This window comes from Equus przewalskii, chromosome 21 (assembly GCF_037783145.1).
Source record: "Equus przewalskii isolate Varuska chromosome 21, EquPr2, whole genome shotgun sequence".
In the NCBI taxonomy this organism is placed as follows: domain Eukaryota; kingdom Metazoa; phylum Chordata; class Mammalia; order Perissodactyla; family Equidae; genus Equus; species Equus przewalskii.
The window spans coordinates 33,550,468-33,562,982 of record NC_091851.1 but is presented as its reverse complement, the minus strand read 5'-3'; the positions used below and the strand labels follow the sequence as shown (position 1 = coordinate 33,562,982).

Sequence of the window (12,515 nt, the reverse complement as noted above, 5' to 3'; positions counted from 1 at the left end):
AATATGCTCAGCCTTTAAATCAAAACCTTACTGAAACAAGCTTATAGCCATGGAAAGATGCCTGGAATATCTTGCTGAGTTTATTTAAAAATCAGGTTCTAAACCACAAGCAGGAGTGCACGTATGTACAAAGCATGTCTGAGAAAGACACACTGAATGATCATAGTCCTAAGTGTCTGTAAATAGTAACTCATTGACGCTCCTAATAGCCCTGTGTGGCAGGTGCCGCCAGTAGACAATTTTGCAAGTGGAGAAACTGAGGCAGAGGAGCGTTAACACTATCAATGTCGCACAGCTAGCTTGTGTGCGAGCTGTCACGTGGACATGGGCACTTTGGCCTCAAAGGCTGTGCTCTTGACCTCTTAGTTCAGCTCCTCTGTGAAGGGTGGTTTTTCTCTGGGTGGTAAAATTCCGATGTTTGGAACTTTCTTCTTTGTACTTCTCTGCATTATTTGAGCTTTTGTGATACGTAGGTTTTGTTTTGTAAAAACAACAATACACTAGGGTTCTAAGGTGGGATTTTGATGCCTTTAAGAATTGGCTGTGAACACTCATAGGGACAAGCCACTCCCAGTCTCTTTTGTGGTCGTGAGACCATGGTCCGTGGAGTTGGGGACCCAGGGTCCTGCCCTGTCATCCCCCCACCCCAGGGCGCTCTGTGACTCTGGGTGAGTCACAGTGTCCAGGCACCACCTTTCTCCCAGCAAGGCCCCTGGCACAGAATAGGCCCTCAGTAAATGTCCACCGGCTAGAGGAGGAATGAATCACTGTGCCCTCTGGGTCTTGCCCCACCTCAGCCACCAAAATCCGCTCCTTGCCTTCCCCTGGGGCCCCGAGAATTAATGGATGAATAAGTCACTGTAAAGTGCTAATAGTTTCAGGTTATTAGAAAGCTAAGTGGCAAGAGACACAAGACCCTACCAGATGGATGATTAGTGGTGCCCGTGGGCTGCGAGTCGGGGGTGGGTATGGCCATCGGAGAGTCCCGGAAATCAATGCCCGGGCTGGTAGGAGAAGGGTTCAGGCCTCACCCCAGGAATGGGGCTGCTGGGAGTTTTCTGCCCGTGACCCCACTCGTGACTCCTGCTCCTATCACCCAGCCTCGAAAAGGCTGGGCCCGCAGGGCCATAAATTCCTGCTATCATCAGACAGCATCTCTACAGCTCAGGCTGTTTGCCAGGAGCCCTACAATTATTTTTATCACTTACCAGTCCTGTAATTATTTTTTATCACTTTTTTCTCACAGCAGCCTTGCAAGCAGGGCTAGTTTTGCTCTCTTTCGGTTTGGAGTTGGGGGAACCCAGCCCATGGAGGGTTTTGGAGAATTTCCTGGCTTTGTCCAAAGCTCCAGAGAGTCTCCGGGTTTGAACGCACAGCCCCTTGGGGGTCCATGCTGGTGCTCCGTGTGAGGCCAGAGGCTTTGGGAGAATTGGGAGTGGAAATTGGGAATCATCAGGAGTGTTAGGCTCGGCTACTTTGGAGCTGGGTGACCTAGGGCAAGTCACTCGGCCTCTCTGTGCCTCAGTTTCTTCATCAGTCAAATGAGGAAGTAATACTAGGACCCACCTCCTAAGTTAGTACCCACAGGTGCTCAGTAACTGAGAGGTTCTATTTAACTTTGAGTTAGAACCTGGATCCCCAACTCAGACCTGGGCCTGCTAGACGACTTGGGCAAGTCTCTTGCCCTCTCTGAGCCTCAGATTCCTTATCTGTGAAATGGACATTGTCTTGCCTGCCCCACACTCTGGCTCGCTCATCTCCAGTCCCATCAGCTTGGCCTTCTTGAGGTCCTCAAGTCACCGACTGTTCCCTCTACTTGGAACCAAGGGCAACCTTTTGCCTCCGGCTTTGCCTGGTTAATCTCCATAATCATCCCAGAAGGCCTTCGTTCCCTCCCTCCCTTCTTTTCTTCACTTGTTCAACAAATGTTTATTGAGCCCCTACTATGTGCCAGGACTGTGCTAGGTGGTGGATGAGACTAGCCAAGTCCCTGTGCTCACGAAGGGGAGATAGACAATGAACCAAAAAGACGTGAAAAGCAAAGCAAAAAACCCCAAGGCAATTACAGACTGTGTCAAGCCCTTCATAGGGGAAAACTGCAGCCCCGGAAGAGGAAGCAAATGGGGAAGGCTGCTTTCTAGAAAGGCCTCTCCGAGGAGACACTTCCGTTTGAATTAATCATTTATTTGAATATGCACGTGGTGCAAAATTCGAGCAATGTCGCCCAGTTGAAAGTGCTTCTCCCTGCCATCGCCCCCTACCCCGGTCACCAGCTTTGTATTCTCCTTCCAAAGAGGCCGCTGTTTGTCAGTTTCTTGTGGATGAGTGACAGTTCTAGTCAATCTGAACCACAAGCAGCAGCAGCGGTTTAAAGGTGTGGGAGAAGAGGAGTCCAGGCAGAGGGAACAGCCAGAGCAAAGGCCCTGAGGCCCGAGCCCGAGAGAACCAGGAGGGCAGAGGCGATCAGAGCCTCTGATATGGGGCCTGTGGGCCGTGGGAAGGAGTTTGGATGTTACTCTCTGTGGCTTGGGTACCGCTTTCGAGTTGGGCGTGGGGTAGAGATGAGCGTATTCTGATCTGTGTTTTATATAAACACTGTGGAGAATGGATTTAGGGGTCCAGGTGGGACAGGGAGACCAGCGAGATGGCAGCTGTTGCGTTGGGGATGGTGAAAACCAGGGCCAGAATGCGGGAGTGAGGGGCCGGGGGAAGCGGTCAATGTGGGTTGAGTGGGAGGCGGGTGGAGACCAGCGCGGGTCCACACGCTCTCATGACATCTTCCCGCTGTTAGTTCCGTCTTGGTGGTTATTGGATTCACCTTGCGCCCTTGTAACCTGGCGCGGAGTGGGCACTTGGGACGTGTTTGCTGAAGAGGTGACTAAAAGATGAAAAGGCCCTTTGTAAGTGGAGACACGCCCCTTGAGAAACGGCCCAGCAGCCTCCTCCGTGCTCCCGCCTCCCCCGGCGTGGGCGCTCCCCTCCACCGTCTGCGCCTGCGAATCACCCCCAAATCATCCCGCCATGCGGAGCCTGCTTCTGATCGGCAGCATGTTAGAACCTCAACCCGAAGGTTCTCGTATTTTCTCAGCTCAGAAACCCTTTTCCCATGAAAGCCTGATATAAAAAATATATAGAAAGTTATTTTATAACTTCAAATACCTAAGAACTTGGGTAAAAGGTGAGCAATACAGATGCAATTCTCAACATAGATAATATTGTACAAAGCTCATGGAGAAGAGCCGGCTGCTTTGTTAAACCCCTCAGTGTCGCCCTGGGGCACACCTGACAATCGCATTCTTTTCATTTATCCAAGAAAGAGCCATCGGTGGCTTCCTGCAGGGAAGCCAGGCTCCACGTCCAACGACAGCCTCTAGTTTCATTTGCATCCAAATGCAATCCTGCTTCAACCAGAGAAATATTTCCAAATGAGAACCGTCTGTGTGTATGTTTCAATAGGTTTATATAATTTAGAATAACATAAATTTTGAAGATGCACAAAGCCTAAGTGGACAGCTCAGGAATCATCACAAAAACAACACCACCGTGTCACTGTCATCCAGATGAAGAGAGAGAACCCGCCAGCCCCCCACAGCCCTCCCTGTGCCTTCTCCTAGTCACTCACTACCTACCCCTCTCAAGAGTAACCACAATCCTGCCTCCTAACATCCTAGACTAGTCTTGTCTATTGTTGAAAATTATAGAAATGGAACGCACAGGGTGTATTCATTTGTGAGAGTCATTCATATTTGTAATAGCTTGAGTGCATTCATTCTCCTTGCTGCACAGTGTTCCACTGCGTGAATATATCACAATTTCAGATACTGATGGCTTTTTTTTTTAACATCTCACTGGTGGGGGTGGGTGGATGGGGGCAGGGACTGGGTTTGGATCACAGATAAGTTTTATTTTACGCACCTGGTGTTTTTGTTTTGTTTTCACTGAATTAGTTGCTGTTAAAGATGGATGTCTGGCTTCTCTTAGAGGATCTGCCATGGCAGGGCCCCCAATCCCAAGTGCCTGGAGATGAGTCCTGGCTGCCCCTCCTCAGTACATATATTCCATTCCCTTTTTGCCACAGTCTCCACCACCCCCTGTTGTACTACAACTAGGCCACCTCACTCACTAATATTGCCCACCTGGCCCTGTAAATACGTGAGTCTTCCACTCCAGCTTTAATTCATCAGAAGTGGCCCCAAATATTTTATTCTGAGGTCTACACAACAACGGATAGATCTGGCAGCCCAAGATAGAATATAAGTTGTCTCCACTGGGTTAAACTTTGGAATTCATGTTTGAGTGCTCAAAAAATTTATCATTATTACTATTTCAAAAAATGTCTTAAAATGTATTTTCGCTATTATTATTACTGCTACCACTTCAAAAGATGTTTTAAAATCTATTCAAATGTGCAGTAGAGGTCATGGTTAAATGTGGGTGCTTTGGACCCAGATGGCCTGGAGTCAAATTCTGCCTCTGCCACTCAGCAACTGTGTGACCTCAGGTAATTATGGAAACTCTCTGTGCCACTGTACAAGGGGGAGGCTAATATTATTTACCTTACTGGATTCTTATGAAGATTAAATGAGCTAATACTCATAAAGTCGTTAGAAAAGCTTCTGGCACAATATTCAACGTATGTTAGCTATTTATGATTTTTAAAATTATTGTGGGCACGCTGACCATCTGACCTGCTGGGGTGACCAACCATCCCAGTTTGCCCAAGACTGAAGGAGTTTTCAGGATACAGGACTTTCACTGCTAAAACTAGAAAAATCCTGGGCAAAATAGGATGAATTGGGCACCCTCGGCCTGCCTGACAGTTATTTCTCACCGTAACTTGACAGACTGGACTTTTACTTTTATTAAATTTTATTAAAAATAATATTTGAATCCCATGTTGTGGAATCCCTAGAATATCCCCTATGATATAGTTTCTGCAAAGCACCAATCTTGCCTACATCTTACCCATTTTACAGATTGGGCAACTGAGGCCCAGGAGTGCAAAGCAGCCCCCTGTTGGCAGCAGAGTTCTTCCCCGGCCCCCACCTTGATGCTTCTCCCCCATCACTCCCTCCAGAGCTGATGGATACTGCTCCTTTGGTGCTAACCAGGTCCTAGGTAGCACACTAAATGCTTTCCGTTAATGATTCTCACAATCATCTTAGGCGGTGGCTCTACTGTGATACCCGTTTGAGAGATGACACCTCCTTCTTGCCTTCCATCCTACCCATATCCCCATATTCATTCATTCTATATTTGCCCGACTGTGGTTTCCTTCGAACTCCTGTTCCAGGCAACATCCCCCAGGCTCCCTGGGTCTTATTTCGCCGCTGAGTCTAGTCCCTTGTCTTCCGCAGTCTGTCTTAAGACATTGTCGAAGGACTTTTTTTGGCTCAATCAGCAAATATCTGCTGAGCTCCTACTGCTGGGGCTACGTGGTGAATGACACACAGATCCTGCCTTCAAGGACTCAACTCTGGTGGGGGCCCCAGTTCATCAGGGTCTCTCCCCCATTGCACGGTGGGTGGCCATCATCAAGACCCAAATGAAAGACTGGGTCTTTTCCTCTCTGTGCCATTAAGAAGAGGCCAACAGCAGGCGTGTAAACGAGAGGATCACACCACAGTGCAGGGAGGGCAGCAGGCTTTCAGAGCTGTCAGCCGTGAACTGTCAGGGTGCAGGCAGGGAGCAGCTGGCATCTCAAAGGGTTAAGCCAGGGTTTCTCATCTCAGCACCATTGACATTTGGGGCCGAATTACTCTCTGTGGTGGGGCTGTCCTGTGCATTCTAGGATGTTTAGTGGCATCCCTGGCCTCCACCTGCTAGATGCCAGTAGCACCCCCACGCCAGTCATGACAACAAAAATGTCTCCAGACATTGCCAAATGTCACCGGAGGGGACACTCACCCAGGGTGAGAACCACTGGCTTAACCGAAGCAAATGTAATGGAGGGAATGTCTACAGAGGCGTGAGCAGGCGACGGGAAATGCCAAGGAAGAGTGAGGCACCAGGGACAAGGCACAGCGGGGAGCTGTTATCACCCCAAGGCCTGAGGGGGCAAGAGGGACAGCAGCGTTCCTGCTCCTGGAGCCAGCTGAAGCTGTGGAAGTGAGGCCAGGACAGGAGGTGAGGCCGTGCAAAAACACGGCCCTGCCAACATTAAGGCAAAACAGGGACAGGGCGGGTGGCATAAACACCCCACTTATCCCTCATCCTGCCTTTTAATCTCCCGCTGACTCCTCCCTTTGATGGAATCCAATGGAAGTCAGGAGGCATGGGTGCATAGAGCAGGGTATGCAAGGGCATGTGGAGGTGGTGCACGAGCGGGGAATAACCATCACAGGGAGGCAGCAACGGAACCCGGACCCTGGACATTTGAGGTCAGTCTTGTAACTTGCGTGGGAGTTTTCCAAGTGGAGAAAACGGGAAAGGGTATTTCAGCCAGAGAGAACAGCACGTACAGAGGCATGGAGTTACAAAAGAGCCTGGATCGCCTAACTGTTTATTTCATTATGATTGTTTGTTTGATTGATTGACTCTGGTCCATGTCCACTTGGTGAAAATAAAACATTCAAAAGGTACAAAAGGGCATAATGAAAAGTAGCTCTTCCTCCCACCGCTGACCCCAGCTGCCCAGGTCACCTCCTCAGAGGCCACTTTTCTCTCCTGTCTCTTATCACCTTCTAGAAAGAGTCAATGCAAATGCTAACTGGTAAATGTATGTGATGTGTGTCACTCAAACTCCTAATTTGACTTAATTTCACTGATGTTTGTGGAACCCCTACTTGCGCAAAGAAATGGACTGAGAGCTCTGGCCTTGGCCTCTAATCCCGGCCCTTCCCTAAACATGGTGTAGTTGTAGGCACGCCGCTCTCACCTCCTCATTTCCTCCTCCAAGCAAGGAGTGAGTCTTCAAGGGTCCTTCCAGCTCTGTGGAGCTTGCCCACAGCTGCGTTGTTCAACTGACGTTTTGGGGATTAAACTGAATTAAAGCTGAACCACTGGCAAGAAAGAAATTGCAACACGGGAGCGCACATAAGCCTTGGGTGTGGTTCTGGAGACCGCATGTTGCCGTTTTGGGGAGACGAGTGAGGTTTCTGTCTCCAAAAACCTGCTCTTGTCTGAGCCCACAGAACAGTTGCCTAGGAAGGAGTGCTATAGTATGGCCTCGAGGGTGGGCTGGATTGGGAGCAGGTTGGGTCCCACTAACTGGGTGGCACTTGGCCCAGGGGAGACCAGATCTGCCTGGCTACCACAGCTGGCGTCCGCAGCATTTGAGGAGTTTAAGAGCAGAAGGAGGAGCTGTGAAGGCCAGCAGGCCACAGATATAAGGAGCCCCACAGCCAACTGGTAAACCTGACGGTGCCTAGGAGCAAACAATCAAATCTGGGCACCAGATGCCCAGCCGGAAGCCCAGAAGCCGGAGTAACCCAGGTTGCCAGGAGCAGACGAAAGCAAGGCTCTTCCATCCTGATCTCTCTTGTTCTCTCAAGAGCCAGTTCTTTCCTGACAATTCCCGTGTGTCGAGCACTTAGGGGAAACGCGCTCACCACCCATGGGCAACCCGCTGTGTGCAGTGCTGACCATGCACCAGCTCTCACCCCTCCGGCGGCTTGGCGGGAAAGGAGTTGGTGATTCCCACTTTGCAAACAAGGAAAACTGAGGCTCGGGAAGGAGGGGTGCAAGGCAGCATGAGATCGGGGATTATAAACATACACCGACAACCACGGGCGTTCGTGTCAAAGAATTATGGCGTGTTAAGCAGAGAATCAGAGAATCTCAGAATCACAAAGCCCAGAAGTCGCAGACCCACAGGTGACCAGTATAATCCACACCCCTGTCTGTTCACCAGGCCGTGGATGAAACCTCTCTCTTGGGCCCGTCTCCCATCCATTCAGGCCTCTTCTCTCACCTGGGGTCTGGTTTCAGCCTCCTCTCTGATCTCTCCTCCTTCCAAACCTGCATGCAGCAGCCAGAGGCGTCTTTCCAAACTCTAAGCAGACTGTGTTACTCTTCCCCTAAAAACCCTCCACGGGCTCCCCTTTGCCCTTAGGATAAAGTTCAAACTCCTTGACATGGTTTACTAGGTCCTCTGTCACTAGCCAGTCTCTTGCCATTCTGATTCTCTCCAGCACCCCCTCCCCAACTCTACACCAACTCATACGGACCTCTTTTTAGTTCATCAGATATGCCATGCACTCTCTCTCCTTCTCTCTAACCCCTGGACCTTTGCACTTGCTGTTCTCTCCACTTGGAACATGGTGTACACCAGCACCCCTTTTTCTGGTTCGGATATTCTCTCTCTCTTCCTGTCTCCTCTGGGAAGCCATTTCTGCTCACAGAAGGACTTGGTGAAACAGAAGCCTAAAATCTCAGAATCATAGAATTATAGATTTACAGAGTATTAGAAACAGAAACTGAGACTCCCAGAAGCTTGGGATCTCAAGGTTGGAAGAATTCTTGTACAGACATCTTGTCCAAGGACCGTTAGTAGATTAGAAAAAGTCTCAATTGTGCCCTTTCTCTTACTTAATTTCTGGTTTTACATGTATTTATATAATATTACATTAATGTCTCTGAAATATTTATTTTTATCATGTGTCCTTCTATAATATTTATTGAGCATCTAACTTATTTATTAACCAATGTTTGTTGAGCACATACTATGTACCAGACACTGTGCTGGACAACCGTATTTTATCTATGGCTGCATAACAAATGATCTCGATTGAAAACAGCAAACGTTTATTATCTCATGGTTTGTGTGTGGTAGGACTTAAGGAATGGCTTGGCTGGATGGTCGGCTTAGGGTCTCTCATGAGGTTGTAGTTACAGCGTCAGCCAAGGCCATGATCACCTGAAGGCTTGACCGGGGCTGGAAGATGCACTTCCCAGATGGCTCGTTCACATGGCCGGCAGTTGACAGGAGACCTCAGCGCCTCTGCATGTGGACCTCACCCCCCAAGGCTGCTTGAGCATCCTTACAACATGGCTGCTGGCTTCCTCAGAGCAAGCGATCCAAGATTTGGGCAAGATGGAAGCCACAATGCCTTTTACGACTTAGCCTTGAAAGTCACACTTCTTCATTTCCACAGCATTCTAGTGATTATACAGGACACCCTATTCAGTTGGGAGAGGGCTACATAATGATCTGAATACCAGGAAGTGGGGCTCGTTGGGGGCCCTCTGGGAAGGTGGCTACTGCAGCAGCATTGAACAAGACTGACAAGGTCCCGGCTCTTAGAGTGAACAGCCTGAGGGCTAGAGGAAGACAGTTCATTGATATACAAATAAATAGATAATTTCAGATAGTGATAAGTGCAGTGAAGACAATCAAACAAGACAATAAATTAGAGCAGCGGTCAGCAAACTATGGTCATTGGCCAAATCTGGCCTGCTGCCTGCTTTTGTAAATAAAGTTTTATTGGAACTCAGTCATGCCCATTCACTCACATATTGTTTGCGGCTGCTTTCACGCTATAACAGCAGATTTAAATGGTTGCAACAGAGACCATAGAGCCTGCAAAGCATCCTATACTTAGCTAAGTTGGTTAGGGAAGGCCTCTCTGAGAGGCAACATTTTGGCAGAGACCTGAATGGTTAGACAGAAGCAGCCACCAAAAAAGTTGGGGAAAGAATGTTCCAGAAAAAGGGACCATAAGGGTAAAATTTGAGAAATGAGAACAGCACTGGTGTGTTGAGGAACAGGGAGGAGGCCAAGGGGGCTGGGATGGAGTGACCAAAGGGGCAAAATGGTAGGAGATGACCTCGGAGAAGTGATCAGGGCCGCCTTGGGGCCCTGGTGATGGGTTTGAGTTTGTTCTAGGGTGATGGGAAGCCACTGGAGTGTTTTAAGAGGGAGAGGTAGGATCTGATGGGGATGGGAGACATGCTGGTGTAGTCTGGTCCTGTCCTCTGAGCAGGACAGTGCCTCAGCTATCCCTCTAAGCACAGCTGTCCCAGAACTTGTTGGTCTTGAGAAGACCCAGGCAAGATCTTCAGCATCATCTCTCGACTACGTGTTCAGAACTCGGCGATCCCTCTTGCCAGAAAGCCCTTTCGTTTGACCCACTTTGAGTCCCTTGCTCTCCCTTCCTCTAGGCAAGAAGCTTCCCTCTTCTAGATCTAGGGAATCTGTGAAGTTGGGGAGAGCACTGGATTTGGAGCCCTGGATTCCAAACTCTTCCCTGACACCGACTCATCTGTGACCTTGAGAGAGTCAGGCAACCTCTCTGGGCCAGTTTCCTCATCTGTAAAGGGAGGTGAGAGTCCAGTCTGCTTGGTCCAAGGCAAGATGATTAAAGGTGGGGTTGTGCTGGGCACATATACCCCGGTCCTAGGGAGAGATCGAAGGACATGTGACAGCCCAGCTTGGGGTAGCTTGGCCAGGCTGGGGTTGCTGACTTGGGTGACGGGAAATAGGGGTGATTGGTTCATTGGGCAGAAGGTGTCCTGCCAACCCTCTCCTGCTTGAATTTCAAACAACAGGGCAGCTTGCTGCCTCCCGGAACTCCCTGGGATGGCAGACTAGAGTTGTTTGGCTCGGGGCTAGACCTTTGAGGTAGACGGGAATGTCAGCATCCATGTCCAAGTCAGCCTTGGGTATTAGAAAGAGCATAAGATCTTTGTCAGAGAGAAGCCCGACTCTGCCACTTATTTGCCCCATGCCCTCTGTGTCCTCGGTTTTCTCATCTATGAATTGGGTAGAATCTAACTAAGAGGCTTCAGCTGTAAGAGGCACTAGCATTTTGTGTACCACTAAGAGAGAGAACACATTGATAATTCAATCATGACATAATGCTTTCTTAGCACTTTGAGTTTTTATTTTATAGCTATTAAAGAGCTCTGACACTTTTTAAAATCATACACCACTCTTGTGCATAAGTATAAAGGAAACTATAAATGAAATAAACTAGTTAAGGAACTCCTAAAACTTCTCCACGGTCAGCACCCAGCTCACTTAAGACCACTGTCCCACTCAGAACCTTCCTTGTCCATGTTTGTTCACACACTGTTGTCCTCCATACCGTCAAACGCTTTGATCACACAGCATTTCCTGGGAGAACGCTCCACTACGGTCTCTGGGATTTTCCTCCCACCGCTTCCTCCTCTTCTGCAGGTCTGACTCTGGCGCCTTCTTGCTTTTATCAGGAGGTGTCAACAGAGGGTTTTTGGGAAACAACCAGGATTCATGTCCCTCCTTCAAATGATCCTTAAGCCGTTTGTGATGAAATAGACAGGGGTGCAGAAGTCCAGTCAGGCCACGGAAATGATGGCGAGAACCAACCAGGTCATGACCGACACCTGATCTGACCAGCAGCGCCGTAGGATGTCGTTGATTTAAAGACACATCCTAAATTCAGACATACCACAGTGTGGAAAAAGGTACGTCACTGAATTTTTAAAATGTCGCAATAACTGCTGTCTCCTGCGGTTTACGCGAAGATGGAATGATATAAATCTGTGACCTGGGGCCCTGACTAGAGGCCCCAAAGTGCCCAACTCAGCAGGGGCCACCCCTTGGCATTGCTCACCTGTCCCCTGACTCTCCTGGCCTGGGACATCGCCCTCGCAGGGCCCGCTCGGGTTTATGGCAACAATCGCTGCCCCTGCCAGACATGATCTCAAAGCTATAAAGGCTTTTACAGTTTCTCTCTCCCCCGAGATAAGCCTGGGGAGCCCTTCCCAAGGCCGGGGAGCAATTTCAGAGCCGCAGGGGGAGGGGCTGGGCGTTGCACAAGTTGGAAAATAGAACAAGTTTTATGGCCCCAACTTCTCTAAAATACCACGTTCTCATATCCTCGGCTCGAATCTGCTGGTGCAACCTCAGCACCTGGAGCACAGGGAAATTCATTTGTTCATTCATTCATTCGACAAACAGGGACTAGGGGGCAGGGCACACCAGTACGGATCTTCTCAGTTTGCCGCTATCATGGTCCGTGTGGACCCAGGACAACTCGCTTCTTCTCATCTGTAAAACAAGGACAGTTCGCTTGACCTGCTTCACAGCTTCACTGAGCGGCTACGCAAGACAGCGAGTGTGCCAGCGCACTTAGCCCACTGTAGGACTGCAACCCACGCTGCTCGAATCCCTCTCCCTCACGTCGACGTCCGTCTTACCTGTTCTTAGCTCCTCTTTCTCTTTCCGGCCTGGATGGTGGAGAGGTCTGCGGTGAGGTCCCCACCAGCATCTTTCTGCTGGCCACCCTCCCTCTTTCAATGAGCTCCTGCAACTACTTGGTTTTTTTTTTTTTTCTTTCATATTTTTTTATTAAGATATAATTTCCATCCAGTAAAACTCACCCTAGTAAGTGTATAGTTCTGCAAGTTTTGGCAAATGTATACAGCCAGGTAGTCACACCGCAGTCAAGACACACAACATTTCCACACCCCCCGAGCCCCTTCCCCTCTGCCCCTTTGTGTTCAAACCCCACTTCCCAGCCCCAGCCTCCGGCAGCCACAGTTTCTGCCCCTAGAGTTTGCCTTTTCCAGGATATCATATAGATGGAATCACA

At 49.3% G+C, this 12,515-nt stretch overlaps 1 protein-coding gene across 4 annotated transcripts in view; it reads right to left on the bottom strand.

Annotated features, from left to right (window-relative positions):
- The window catches only part of TTPAL (alpha tocopherol transfer protein like), a 36,659-nt gene extending 28,488 nt beyond the window's left edge, over positions 1–8,171 (bottom strand). For all 4 annotated transcript variants that reach the window (XR_011530824.1, XR_011530828.1, XM_008515621.2 and 1 more), the window contains exon 1: positions 7,913–8,171. The gene's annotated coding sequence lies outside the window, so the exon portion shown is untranslated. The remainder of the gene's footprint in view (positions 1–7,912) is intronic.
- Between the last annotated feature and the right edge of the window lie 4,344 nt (positions 8,172–12,515).